A 15,035-nucleotide genomic window follows, 5' to 3' on the forward strand; every position below is an offset into this window, starting at 1 on the left:
GGGGCAGAACAACAAGAACATTCCCTCCTAAATTTTTGCTATGACTGGAAATGCCAACACAAGTACATCATGGACACAAGCACCCACATTACTGTCCAGGAATACATACATATTTCCCAGATTTTAAACAGGGAAGGCACAAGAATAATAATAAGCATTTTTCCAAATTTGGGATTAATTTCAAGGGACCTAGTGTAGAGTGAAGATATACAGCTGAAAAAAGAACAAAATTCTGGTGAAATACTCAGAAAATTGGCCAAGAAGAACATTAAAATAAATAAATTAATTAACAAAAAGTGGTGCCAGTCTCTTCTTGCAGCGAAGGACTGCCATACAGCTTTGAACAATGATGTGTTTTAAAAATATCGGGAACTGGATCGGGATGGAAGAATGCGACAACAGTTAGCATCAAGAGGATTTAGAGGCAGAATGCATACAAGATATATTTACACTCTATAGTGACTATAATCCATAATATACAAAAAGTTTGAATAATGAGATTTCTGCACCACTGACTAATATATGTTTTTTTTTTAAATTCCAATATCCGTGGTAATGACTTAGGTAAGTTCATTAACATGTTTTTAAGGCATGGATTGTCACTGCCAGAGAAGCCCAGGTATGTGTAAGAAGAAGGTCTTTCAGTTGGTGTCATTACAATGTAACTTTTAGCCATCTTTCTAGAAAACTGCATGCATTTAGCTTAACAACAATTTAAGATTAATTAAAGGCTGATGTACAAAAGCCTTTGGCAACAAGGAGTGCTGCTAAATGCACAGTGCTTTGCACTATTATAAATGATACGCCTAAGTCATTTGATCATTTTGAATATAAATGGATCCTGGAATAGAACCCTGTGGCACACCTCTGTTTACACTCATAAGTCTGGTTTGCTAACCGTCAAACAACACAGCTTACATCCAACACCTGGGACAACTTGCCATCAAAACCAAATATTTCAAGTAACCTCATAAGAAAGTCATGATAAAGAATATCAAAAGCCTTCTCTAAATTACTAAATTCAATCATGCTTATCATTTATTTTACTAGTAATCTAAGACTTTTTCTGCTGGCACAGCATTATCCCTCAAACAAAAGCCTGTCTTGTGTTAAAAATTATCTTAATGATGACATAACATCCCAATGAAAATGGCAGCCAAAATGGATCACAAAGTATCAAGTTTGTGCGGTTACTGAAACCAAGCTTGTTACACAGTCTATTCAGATAACAGAGGGTGGTAACCTCAAACGACAGGTTCCAAACAGACAACAGCAGTTAAAGCCTTATGACTTATCCCTCTTTATGACTCAAGTACCAATATGTGACATGTTAACTCAAGCTAAGGACAAGTTTTTTTTTTTCCATCTGCAGGAATGTGAGTGGTCACAAAAACTAACTAAATAAATCAGTATATATTAATTGAGTATGGAAATACTGAAAAACAATATGAACACAGCACATATATGAGTGAGAATGAAAGAAAGTCCTGATAACCTGATTGAAATTTTGCTAAAATGGCATAAACAACAGAACACTTTGCTTTGTAACATGGAGAAAGAAAATATGCTTTTTGATAATGTTGCTTTCCATTTACTTAATTCATGAAGTAAAACAGTAGCTGGTCAGCATATGTGTTGTGCAATTAACCCCTGGAGATTAACATTGTGGCTTAAAATGAGGATTTTTGTGGATGCTGTGGATAAATCGGACGCTGAAAACCACAACAAGTGGAACATAACTAAATTACCCATTATCATGGGTGATCAACTGAGTCATATTGAAGCATGCCTAGCCAAATTTCAGAAACATAATGTGATTTACTGACTAAATCGCTTAAGTCTTTTAGCAAAGTCATGCTTAACAAAGGTTTACGTGCACCTACCTTGAGAGCCAGGGACAAAATGCCCCAGGCGGTCCTTCTCCCCACAGTTAGCTTGCTCTCTAACCACACTAACCTGGAACCCTGGATGGAAAAATCCAAGAGAAAAAAAATAAAAATGAAGTCAAACAATGCACATTAAAACAGATTTCCAGAAATTAACAGGATTTGGATCACTATTGATCATTTCATTTAGTCTGACTGCCAGCTGTGCTGACAACATTGTGATTTTTTTAAGTTAAGAAATTAAACAGAAATGAGTAAAATGTCTCAAGTTCAGCTTGAGATCAGAGTCCAAAAACTAAATTGGGAGCACTGTGGAAGACCAAATAAGAAGTCTGTTCATACAAGACGGCTATGTCCTCAAAGCTGACGCAAAGACAGAAAGGCAGCATTGCTTTGTGGAGTTTTTAATTATGATGTTGTACTTAATTTAATAGAAGTTTTTGACTTGTTTATTTTATAACAGACTTTCAAGAATTTTACAGTGTAGCATAAGCGTTCATTTAGTTAGTTGCATTTTGTCATTCATTCATTTCTTATTGACAGTGCACCATGGCCTCCAACCTTTTTTACATCAGGTCCCGAGGACTGCTGTTGTTGCTAATCCTGGCCCCTACTGAACATGGCCCTTTTATTTTCACTTGCTTGACCAGTAATTATTTCAAGCAGTGACTACAGAATACCAGTACTTCAGGTATCAGGATGACAAGCAATTTGCTTATCAGATAATCGTGACAATAGACAATATATTCCACCCCCACAGACATGCCTTTTCTCCCCGACTCCAAAGAGAAAAATTACACATACTGATTGAACAGCAGATAAGGTATACCTCCTGTTTGGAATATGAGAATGACAGGAGAAACTAGCATTCTTAATAGAACATTGAGGACCCTGTGTGAGGCCTCCAGGAGCCAGCATGATTTCACAGATATTTATAGATTGCTTGAGCCCAGCCTAAAGCCACATTGTTGTCTCTTATTTGATTAGTCTGCCATTGTATTAATAAGCAATGTTTGCTTGGGGAAAGAAATTAAACATGAAGCAGCTGTTGATCTTTTTTCAAACAAGATTACGCATGACAATCATCAGGGTTCCTGCAAAGAAACTATAACATGAAATGAAAAAAAAACCACTTAATATAAATGTATTAACAAACAGAGGTACAATCATAAAAAGCTATCTTAATCCTAAAGCATCTATGATCATGTATAGCTTTTACACAGCCCAGTGGTTTATACAGACACAATACAGTTATGTATTGTGTAGTTATGTATTTGATGGTAGAGTGAATGGCTTAAATTTGCAGTCATTAAAGTCAGCAAATGGACCATCATATATGGCTATGACAGAAACAATGTCTACAAAAGTGGGTTGCCACAAATACCAACTTTTCTCTCTGTTATTCTGTTCAATTTTTTTCAGTCACTGAATGAATAAAAAAGTTAGAAAACACTAAAGTATGTCATCAAAATCTTTGGAGCCAATTACATCTATTTACATAAACCAAAGGACATGACTGCAGATGAGAAGCATCTAGAAAATTATTGCTGCTTTAATGTAGCTTTCTTTTTTTTTAAACAGTAAATGATTATTGGTCAAAGATTCACTTCATGTGAGATTTCATTAAAAACACTCCTTTATGCTGATAATGCTCAGGCACTTCATAGATTTTATCTTTGAAACCTGAACATGAGCAAAGCAAAGAGACAAATAAATAACAAGACTAGACATATACTCCTTTCCCTTTCTGTCCTGTTCTTCAACACACTAGACAAAAAGGAAAATGTGAACAATGAGCCATGACCTAATGACATAAGTCTATAATTCATGGAAGCATTTGGAGGAAAAAGTGTTTTGTTGCTCATACTCTGCACTCAATGCGCTTTCTTTATCACTTCCCCTCCTACTCATTGGGTATTAAAGCCAAACTATGTTCCCTATCATGAGCCAGTCATGCCATTTATCATTGTAGCTACTGGGTTTACTAGAACTCTTTGACTACCTGCCCTTCTTCCCCTGTGTAGACTAAAAGAGTTCTTTAGCCAGCCTTTAGAGCTCACCACCAGATAAAATTTTAAATAAACAAATAAATGAATAAAAATCCTAACCTGCTTACATTCACGCATAGAGAGCAGATTCACCAAGGCATGAAGAACAAAACAACTTTTAACAGGGTTCTAGCTAGGGCCTGATTTCCCGACACTACACTATGCTGAGGTACCGTGCCACCGGGTGAAAAATTTCTGCTGTTAGCTACCAGAACGGATCGTCACAGTTAGCTAGCAGCATGGCCATTAGTACCAGCAAATGGTCACATGGTACCAAGGGGGTACACACAATTTAACCACAATGCAATAAAACTGTAACTGATCAATCTGGTCACTAGTTACAAAATGTTAGGTTTCATTTCTATCTCACATGTTCAAATCAAATTTGAATCCTCTTAAATAAAGGAAGAACAACAAGGATTACCACCAAGAATCAACAACAGAATTAATGCCAATACCTGTGTAATCCTAAAAGAACTGAAACATTATGGTTATAATCACAGCAGAAATGTCAAATTCACTTAGCAATAAGACGTCTACCAGAAAAACACAGCTAAAGTTATACAAAAGTATCTCGAGTGAGAAGAAAAATTAGCCCTGCAAAAGATGGTATCTCTACCTGCTTGTCTCAACATCATGGATGTCCTAAGACAGAGGACTGCCAAAACTCAGAGGACCTGTTCCAAGTTCAGCATGCTTTTCAAAGAAACCTTCAGTCAAGTATCTTGAAAAACTGGTGTCAAGTAAAACTAGGAAAACTGGCTTAGTTTTAAAGTGAATTAAATTCAAATCATATACAAATCAAACCTTTTCTCTTTACTGCAGAAGCAAACAAACAAAACTGTGATTAAATGGCTGAAATGACATGCCATTGTCATCAATGTCAGGTGAAAAGGGAGTTCACAGAGTGAAAGAGAAAAACAGTTCAGGTTTCTTCCCTATGCTAAGAAAATACTGGAGGGAAAAGGCTGGAAAAAAACTTTAATCCTCAAGATCAAAAGTATGCTAAAGTTTAAGTCTGACCACATGATCTTGGATTAACAGTAAAATTGCTTAAAAGTGTGCTTTTCATTTCGTGTCGCTGTGTACTGACACACAATGATTCTTAATGAGAAATATTTTTCCTATATGGATGTAACACCTTGGATGTAACACCAGCTCAACTTTATTACGCTTGTTCTAACTTCCTAAGAAAAACAGGTTAGGAGAATAACTGTCAGTAGTGACACTGTATGATCCAGTCAGTCTAGTCTTTGGGCTGTGTGTCAGCAGCAAAGCAGTCAAGTGTCAGTCAGTAGTTCATAAGTGTATTGGTAATAAAAAAGTCAGACTTCAGATTTGTTTCTTGATATGCAACATCAGTTTAGGAAACCTGAAACGTTCACAATGTAAATACAAGTGTGAGGCTGTGTTACTGCAGGGTGGATTAGAGGTGTCACTGAAAATGGTGCTGTTAACATGTGTTTAGTATTTCAACTAAGTATGTGAAAAGTTAAGGGAAAAAAGCTAATATATGGTCTTTTAATATAATCAAATTTCTTGAAGAACCCTTGTGAGGAGGGCTGTATCTGGATTTCACTCATGAGCTGTTTGATGCAGACAGCTTCTGCCAATTCAGTATGCAAGCTAGAGTCAACAACTTGCAAATGATGCTCTGTCATACATGTCCAAAAATCACCTGAAAACCAACACTCTAATGCTGTACAAGGGATCTTGTAAAGATGTCAAACTTTTTTTTAATGACCTCAGTTTGCCATTTAAAGCCTTAAAAATCTTTAGTAAAGTCTTAATCAACCTGACATTGCTATTCTCAGGTTTGCACTAGTCTGTTAAATTTTACAGTTGTTCCTATTTTCATTGAAAGCATTCTCACGTTTGCTTATGTGGCTCACTTACATGTCATGGTCTTACTGAAGGCAAACTACTATACCAACACTAGAAAGATCTGTTTCTCTGTCACACTGCTCTGAGGTTCCCATATCAAGCAGCGCTGGGCTGCTGAAAGGACTTTTACCATGTCAAGATATTTCACATCTCCACTCTGAATTAACACTGGCATCGTAGGTTGATGTGTTCAAGCTCACCTGTAAAAAGCCTTTGGGCATTGGCTCAAAGAACACTGGAATACTGGCAACGCACTTCTTAAAACTAACCCGCTTCCAAATGCTCAGCTTGACAAGACCTCAAGCTCCCTCACAGAGAAGAGGAAAGTCCAAGGGTGAAAAGGGCAAGTTAGCTTCTCAGTTCTTCAATTCCAAATGCATTTTGACAAATACATCTAATAATCCTCTCAGCTGCAGTTTTTACTAAAGGCAGACTGCTCTTTGACTAAACTGTTGAACATTTTTCTGGCTGTAGTGCATGCAAAATAAAATTGCAAATTTACCCATCCAAAGATGAACAGACTGAGAAATTACTATACAGCTATGTTATTCACACACACCCCTTCTTGTTATTTTGGAACAAGAGGGCAAATTATTATGGAATAAAATAATAATAAAGAATTACATTTTCACCTTACATCTGAATCTCTTATTGCTCAAGGTCTCGTCTGATAGAACAACTAAAAGAATGGAAATCACTCTTCTCAATTTAAAGGTCATATTGTCATTAAAGCTACGCTTACTAATTATGTCTTCTTAAAATCCACTGTAGAAATATTGAAGACACGGACAAAGTCAGTAAGATTGGCTCTGTTAACAGATAAACAGAAAAGTGAATAGACAATAATTACTTTGCAAGTTTCATATCTGTTGAGACACAAACAAACTGGAATTTTATCAGTACATGTTTTAAAATGATCTGCATCAGCTCACTAAAGTCAAACAACTTTCTTATCATTTGATGACTTTTTTTTTTACCCGAGTATGTCAGTCACATATATCTGTATCCAAATAGCAGCCAGCAGTCTGAATTATTGAAATCTTCACCAGCTCAGGGTGCTCCCATCCAACTTCTTCTAGTTCGGATACAATGCCGGTACCCTAGCCTCGGTAAAACTTCAATGCCAGTGTTGAACTGAAAAGCGCTCTCTGAGGAAGAGATTGGGATTCAGTCTTCTGTATGAATCTGGTTTATACACTGATATCCTGACTGAAATGAATAATAAAATAAATGACAATAAATGAAATAAAAAAAAATTTAAAGATGCATTTGTTATGCACTTAATTTATTTAAATTCATCTCATTCCAGCACAGTATAAGTGTGTAGTTACGGATTCCTGAACTAGTACTATTAGTCTGGATCGGACCTCTATCTGATCCAAATACAGGATCAGTGCATCCATCAATGCCAATCTTTTCAAGTTAAAAGGAAAACATCCCTTTATAATTAAGGTGTGATTTAAGTTAAATATAATCTTGCATAGCGAGACTTTCCTCTACAGCCTTTTTAAACTTTTTTTTTGGTAGAACTGGGTGAACAGAAAAGCAAGAAAGCTCCTGTTAGATCACAGACATAAACATATTCTTTGTAGCTCTTTAAAACCATTCAGCAAAAATACCAAACACTTGTACCTTATTGCACGATCTAAATCTTCATCAAAACTTGCCATTTGAAGTGCGCAGTTTTCTAGTTTAAGGCAGTCTTATACCAACAGTCCACATTTGGTCAGTTAGACAAGGTTATTTATACACCCGACAGTTGGCAAGTCAATTATCTGGCAACACCCGCATCATCAAAATGAATAAGTATTTGAAACTAACTTGCAAAACTGTCAATGAAAATTAACAATTAGCAAAGGGTACAAAAAAAATGAAGAGAATGATAATCCAAAATGTAAAGCATCACAGCTACAAGGCCTCAAATATGTACTCCGGGCATGCACGCAGCTAATATGGTACTATGTAAAGAGGGTTAAGGTATCACTGTAGGAGCCACAAGAAGAATCTTTGGTGCTAATGTTTGCCAGAGGGCATGTTGAAAGTCCAAAGTGCAATCACACTTAGAATTTGCTGCAAAACTTAAAAACTTCTCATCAAGTGGGACAAAAATGTGTCCAAGGCCAGCTTTACAAATAACAGCAAACAGGCACAAGTAAAAGGGTAGGTTTAGTGAATGCTGACAAATTTTTTTATTTTAACCAAAATAATACCAAATACCACTAAAAATACGACCTGTGCTAAATTCAAATAGATGACCCATTCTGTCCATCACAAGGGTGTCAGTCCAGCTACCTAATGACTGACTGGCTCAGTCACAACAACTTTATATTTCAGTTTGGATGTAACAGTGAACAGTTTTTCCACCAATTCAATTCTTTCGCACTTTTCACTCTTGTAACTTATCACATAATTAAAAAAATGAATGTCAAGTCATGTGCATCCTGCTTGTATCTTTGACAAAAAATTAAATACAGCTCACGTCCAACAGAACATTTGGCTTATTGTCAATAATGTACATATATCAAATGCCGTTTCCATTGGAGGCCTTTCAAGAGACCTGTGATCAAATACTATTAAACGATTAGTCAAATAAGTCTTGTAAAAGTTGGGACGTTTTGTAGGTAGTGTTTATAGTTATTTTATTAGGTTATTTACGTCCGCTGACGTTATTGCAAGTGTATTAACTTTTACAATGCTACAAATTACTCCAAAGATGCAGCGTAGCAGGTGTTTGGGATGCATTAAACTGCAGGGCCTGTGGCATAAGGAGTCTACAGCTGTACTTCTTATTCTAATGAAATGTTACCTGGACAACACCAACAACAAAATCTTAACTAAGCCACCACAACTGCGCAATCGGAATGAACCGCCACCTGAACAGGTTTGCAACGTTAAGGGTATACGCTTGCTTATATAGTTATTGTTAAGATGACATATCACTAGGTGCTCCCCAACGAAACTGCTCAAGGTTAAAATGCTGTTTAAAAAAAAAATCCTGGATACAATCCCAGGTATTCACTTAAGTGCTTCAGAGATGTAGATAAGTGGATGTTTGCTAGCTGGCTAATATTAGCTAAGTTTCATTGTTAGCCTGACTAGCTTAAAAACAACGTCCATGCGTCCTCCACTGTTGAGCCCCCCCAGTTTAATCGCTGCCAAATGGAGAAGTATATCTCAAAAGCAATTGTGGTGATTTTCCACCCCTGCAGCGGGAAGGATGAGGCTGACGTCCGCACACGCACCAGCTAGCTACCTACTAACGTTACCGCTTTTAGCGTTAGCCGCGCTGGATCATGACAGACACATGGGTGATACTGATGACAGCGATGAAGGCAAAAACCGCACACATATTTCAGGAGGGCACACTCACCCAGAACCACCTGGACACGCTGAAGATCACCTTCGAGTCATAGTGAGGAGAAAGTAGCTGTTATCTGAAGAAAAACGTCGCTGAAGAGGAAAACGGGCTGAGTTGACTAGAAAAATGTTGTCGCGGCAGACGGGCAGTGTGGAGGGTTGCCGTGTATTGACAGCTCAGTGGGACAGACTGAGTACTACAACGGTGAACTGGCCTGAACTGGCTATGTTGACGGCAGGAAGTGACGCATCCTTCGTGACGTCATGCGAAAAAAATCCCTTTTCCCTCAGAGTAAATATTATTACAGCTGCAAAGGGGAGCTTATCCACTGCCTTGTGCTTTACGTTTTACATCTACACCTTACATTTAAAAAAAAAAAAAAGAGATACGTAATGGTGAGGTAACAGGGATGAAATTATGGCTCAAGAGTATACCGCAGCCACAAAATCGGTGTAAGGAAGTACAGCTTTTTGCTTGTTATTTCCGAGCCTGAGTTACTCAAGAATAAGTGATTAAAATTAATTGATTGAAATTAATCCAGGGTCTGTTGCTAAGTAGGCAAAGCCGACGACCGCAAAGACGACCCAGCAGACTTTGAGGGCTTCCCAAAGTTCAGGGTATCAAATGTCTGCTCTGTTAGCTGATCATGGCCCTTTCCTTTTTTTGGACTTATTTTATGGTATGCTTACAGACTAAATACATTTTTATTAATTGGTTTTTAGTACGGTAGCGCGGTGGTTAGCACTGCTTCCTCACAGTTAATAACATCTAGAGGGCCTGGGTTGTATTCCACCATGGCCCAGCCCCCCCGTGTATGTGCTCCCCGTGTCTGCGTGACAAAGACATGCACCTACAGGGGTTAGGTTAATTGGCTACTCTAAATTGCCCATAGATATGAATGTGAGTGTGAAAGGTTGTCTGTCTCTCTGTGTTAGCCCTGCGACAGGCTGGCGACCTGTACAGGGTGTACTCTCCCTTTCGCCCTATGTCAGCTGGGATAGACTCCCGCGACCCTCAACAGGATAAGCGGAATAGAATGGATGGATGGTTTTAAAGTTGTACTTAATTTACAGTGTGTATTTACCTATTCCAGCTCTCATTGTTTAAAGTGTTTTGCTTTGGTTAATTTTGATTGAAGCACTGATTGAGAAAGTATAGAGAAGGTCAGAAGGAGCAACACTGTGTCTTTGTGGATCCAGAGAAAGCATATGATAGGGTGCAAAGAGAGAAACTGTGGCACTGCATGAGGAAGTCAGGAGTGGCAGAGTAGCATGTCAGGGTGGTGCAGGACATGTATGAGGACAGCGAGACAGCAATGACAGCAATTAGCAATGACAGCAATGTCAGCGAGACAGCAATTAGGAGTGACGAATGGGTTCAAGGTGGGTGTAAGATTAAAATCAGGGATCTGCTCAGAGCCCCTTCTTGTTTGTAGTGGTGACAGACAAGCTGACAGATGAGGTCAGACAGGAGTCTCTGTGGACTATGATGTTTGCAGACACTGGGATCTTTAATATGCGTAGAAGTGGAAGAGAACCCGGAGAGAGGTGGAGGTATGCTCTGCTGAGCAGAGGATTGAAAGTCAGTAGAAACAAGACAGAATAGGTGTAAGGGTGCAAGGGGAGATTTACAAGATGGTACTGAGGCCTGCTATGATGTATGGCTTGGAGACAGTGCAACTAAAAAAAGGAGGCAGAGCTGAAGATGGTAAGATTTTCATTGGGAGTGACCAGAATGGACAAGATTAGAAATGAGAACATCAGAGGGACAGCTCAGGTTGAGCAGTTTGGAGACAAAGTTAGAGAAACAAGGCTGAGGTGGTTTGGATACATGCAGACGAGGGATAGTGGACACAATGGATAAAGGATGTTGAATATGGAACTGCCAGGCAGGAGGAAAAGAGGAAGACCACAGACAAGATTCATGGATGTAGTGAAGGAGGACATACAGAGAGTTGGTGTGACAGAGGAAGATGTCAGGGATAGGGTGAGAAGGGGGCAGAAAAAAAAAAAGGAACGCTTTTTAAGCAGAGGATAACAATAAGTCAATTAAACTTCTAGGATATTAATCCGGTCATCTAGTCAGTTAAGTAGCAGAGAGAGTTATTAATCAGTTTCAACTGCTTTGGTGGTAATGAAATTAACAGCAGGTGCACGAGAGGGACAACGAGACAACCCCCAAAACAGGAATGGTTTTACAGGTGGAGGCCACTGACATTTTTGCCTGTAACATTGTTCAGCACGACCGGTTTGGTAGTGGGTTAGTGATGTCCTAGGAGGGACGCACAGGCCTACCGTCATCAGATATCTGGATGAAATCCCCTGACCCACTGTCAGACCCTACGCTGGTGCAATGGGTCCTAGGTTACTTCTGGTGCACAATGCCCAGCTTTCATATGCAAGCAATTCCTGGAAGATGAAGGAACTGATACCACTGACTGCCCCCCCATGCTCATCTGACCTAAATCCAACAGAACACTGATGCTGGCAGGGTGGACTTCAGACTGCCCAGGAGCTCAGTGATGCCCTGGTCCAGATCTAGTAGAAGATCTTCCCAGGACACCATCCATTGTCATTGTCTCATTAGGCACATGCCCCTGACATTGTCAGGCATGCATACAGACACGTGGGGGCCATACAAACTATTGAGTACCATTTTGATTTGCTGCAATGGAATTTTAGCAAAATGGACTAGCCTGCCACATCATTTTTTTTACTTTGATTTTTGGATGTCTTTGAATTCAACCCTTTGTTAGCTGATAATTTTCATTTCCATCAAACAATGATGTATCCTTTCACACATTACCCAGTCCATATCAATATAGACATCCAACATGATTTTTTTCCCCCATTGAGATGTGATGTGTTTCAAAGTGTTCCTTTAATATTTTTTAGCAGTGTGTAATCATTTACTCAGTAACAAAGTATTCATTAGTGAACATTTAGTTTCTGATTTATTCTTTACTTAAGTTCTTCAGCTATTGTGTTACTCCTGAGCAATTCACCTCATGCTTCATCCCCTTCTAGCCCACTTTTAAGGTGAACAAAATTTTCTGTTGGCTCAAATCATCCAGTGTCTTGCATGTTCTGCTGTGGAGTGATCACTGACGCACGGGCCAAGAAAAACAGAAAGATCCTCTCCCCACTGCTGCTTCAGATGTGCTAATCCAGGCTCTTCATGACTTTTGCAAACAAAATTCCACCTTTTTATATGGGACACACAGTTTGTTTTCCTTTGGCCCAGTCTCAGAAGGGACATAGATGAGGCCCAGATCAAGCATTGCTAGCTCAGCATTTGTAATGGGACAAGACTCCTAAATGGGTCTATTTTCTTTTTTTAAATTGTATTTTTATTGACATTCAGCATCCAGAAAATCAATATACATCTATTTCCAACCATATTGCCATGTATCTGTCTGAATGTCCCATTTTTGGGGGAAAGTAATGATAGAATTAAAATAAAAAAAAAAACCCCAGAACTACAAAAAAGGTAATAGTACAATGAACTATCAAGAAAGTGAATGCTTGAGGAGAGGGGGTGGTTGTTTTTGTGAATCATGCATTAAATAAAGTTAACCAAAGTAGTATCAGGCCTGCGTGATATTATATAGTCTATCCATTTCTCCCATCGTGAATCAAATAGATCTGTCTTATGATTTATTTCTGCAGTCATTCTCTCCATCCTGTAATGTCCATTATAATGTCCATCCACATATTCAAAATTGTCTTTCCTGAGTGAGCCATTTTTTGGTACAGTAATAGCCTTTTTACCAGCCACTAGAAGGATATTAAACAGATATTTGTCTCTTTTCGGCCATTCTTCGGGCACCAGTCCAAAGAAAAGAATGGGTCTATTTTCAAGTTGGTTAAGAGTTTAAATTCAAGTTTACAACAGACAAATAGATGCACAAGTTCAGGACAAGGATTTTTCAAGAAACTACAGTTAATCTGCTACTATGTGTGTACACAATGTGTATACACAACTACATACATGGGATACATCCATATTCATACAGTTAAGCCTGAAAGCAGCAATGGCCACTGCAAAGCTTTTGTGTGTTCCCTTTTCAAATATAGTAAAAACAAAACTAGTGATGATATACATATACTCTCCATCCACTTTGTTAGGTTCAGCTGCTTGTTGATCAGCCAATCACATGGCAGCAAGTCAGTGCATTCAAGCATGAAGACATGGTCAAGTTGACCTGTTGAAGTTTAAACTGAGCATCAGAATGAGGAAGAAAGGTGATTTAAATGACTTTGATTGCGGCAAGGTTGTTGGTGCCAGACGGGGTGGTCTCAGTATTTCAGCAACTGGGATTTTCCCACACAGTCATCTCTAGGGTTTACAGAGAATGATTGGAAAAAGAGAAACTATTCAGTGAGCAGCAGTTTTCTGGGTGAAAATGACTTGATATCAGAGGTCAGAACAGAATGGCCGGGCTGTTTTGAGTCAATATGAAGGCAATAACTCAAATAACTACTTGTTACAACTAAGGTATGCAGAAGAGCAGCTCTGACTGCATAGCACATCAGACCTTAAAGGAGATGGGCTCCAGCAGCAGAAGACCACACTAGGTGCTCCTCCTCTCACTCCTGTCCTCTAGGAATAGGAAACTGGGGCTACAATTCACATGGGCTCACCAAAATTGGATAAAAGGCTGGAAAAACGTGAGTCTAGATATCTGCTGCAACATTCACATGGTAGGGTCAGAATTTGACATAAACAACATGAAAGTCTGGATCCATCCTGTCTTGTTTCAGTGGTTCTGGCTGCTGGTGATGTAATAGCTTTGGGGATATCTTCTTGGCACACTTTAGGCCCCACAGTGCCAACTGAGCATTGTTTAAACACCAAAACCTACCTAGGTGTTTTTACTGACCATCTTCATCCCTTTATAACCACAGTGTACCCATCTGTTGGCTGCTTCCAGGAGGATAACATAACATGTCACAAAGTTCAGATCATCTCAGACTGGTTTCTTGAACATGACAATGAGTTCACTGTACTCAAATGGTCTCCACAGTCACCAGATCTCAATCCACTAGAGCACCTTTGGGAATTGGTGGAATGGGAGATTCACATCACAGATGTAGTGTGCCAATATGAAGCAAAATCTCAGAGGAATGTTTGTGGCACCTTGTTGAATCTGTGCCATGAAGAATTGCATGAAAAAGCAAAAGAGGGTCCAAACAGGCTCAAAATAATCATCAGAGACTGAACAATAAGGTAATCAAATTGTATGTAGAAAGTGCATTTCCCAGCACTTTCTACAGTCAGAGCCAGGTGTTAAGTACATTAATATCTACTGCTGATATCAGCAAATGTTTTGTTACATCTCAGTTGTTTCCCAGTCATTTGTCTCAGATCAGTCACATAAGGAAATGTAACAGGGAGGAGTAAAATGCAATTGTTCCGTTATCAGGCCTTAGGAAGTCCCTTCGGTTAAAACTGCCCCTGGTAAGCTTCATTTTATAAAGCCTCACAGCAGGCAGATGGACAGAGGTCTGCTGAATGATGGAGAGGACGGACAAGAGGGGCGTCTAGTCTGGATCTTATCTGCTCTGGAGGCTCTTTTCCCAGTCCAGCCCCGATAACCCAGGTCGACTAGCAAAATACAGGATATGACCCAACAACCCTGAATGGCAGCAGGGGAGTAATAGTATTTTATTAGGAAAGGACTTTTCTGCAAACCTTTCTAAGAGACCTGAGTTTTTCAAGGGCCTGATGTTAGTGCTTTGCTACTGTGTTAGAAGCAAAAGGTACACAATATAGCTTTAAACCAAAAGCAATCAGAATCATTTTCAGTTAATTTTATAGTATATTAAACACAAGCTGTAAAACCAAGACAGATGACAG

At 38.9% G+C, this 15,035-nt stretch overlaps 1 protein-coding gene across 1 annotated transcript in view; it reads right to left on the reverse strand.

The window, feature by feature from the left end:
* atp13a3 (ATPase 13A3) overlaps window positions 1-9,387 on the reverse strand; it is a 31,532-nt gene extending 22,145 nt beyond the window's left edge. The window contains exons 1-2 of the mRNA XM_030727530.1: window positions 9,189-9,387; window positions 1,884-1,964 (exon numbers count right to left, since the gene is read on the reverse strand). The gene's annotated coding sequence lies outside the window, so the exon portion shown is untranslated. The remainder of the gene's footprint in view (window positions 1-1,883; window positions 1,965-9,188) is intronic.
* Window positions 9,388-15,035: the final 5,648 nt, after the last annotated feature.

Source organism: Archocentrus centrarchus, chromosome 4 (genome assembly GCF_007364275.1).
Source record: "Archocentrus centrarchus isolate MPI-CPG fArcCen1 chromosome 4, fArcCen1, whole genome shotgun sequence".
Taxonomy (NCBI): domain Eukaryota; kingdom Metazoa; phylum Chordata; class Actinopteri; order Cichliformes; family Cichlidae; genus Archocentrus; species Archocentrus centrarchus.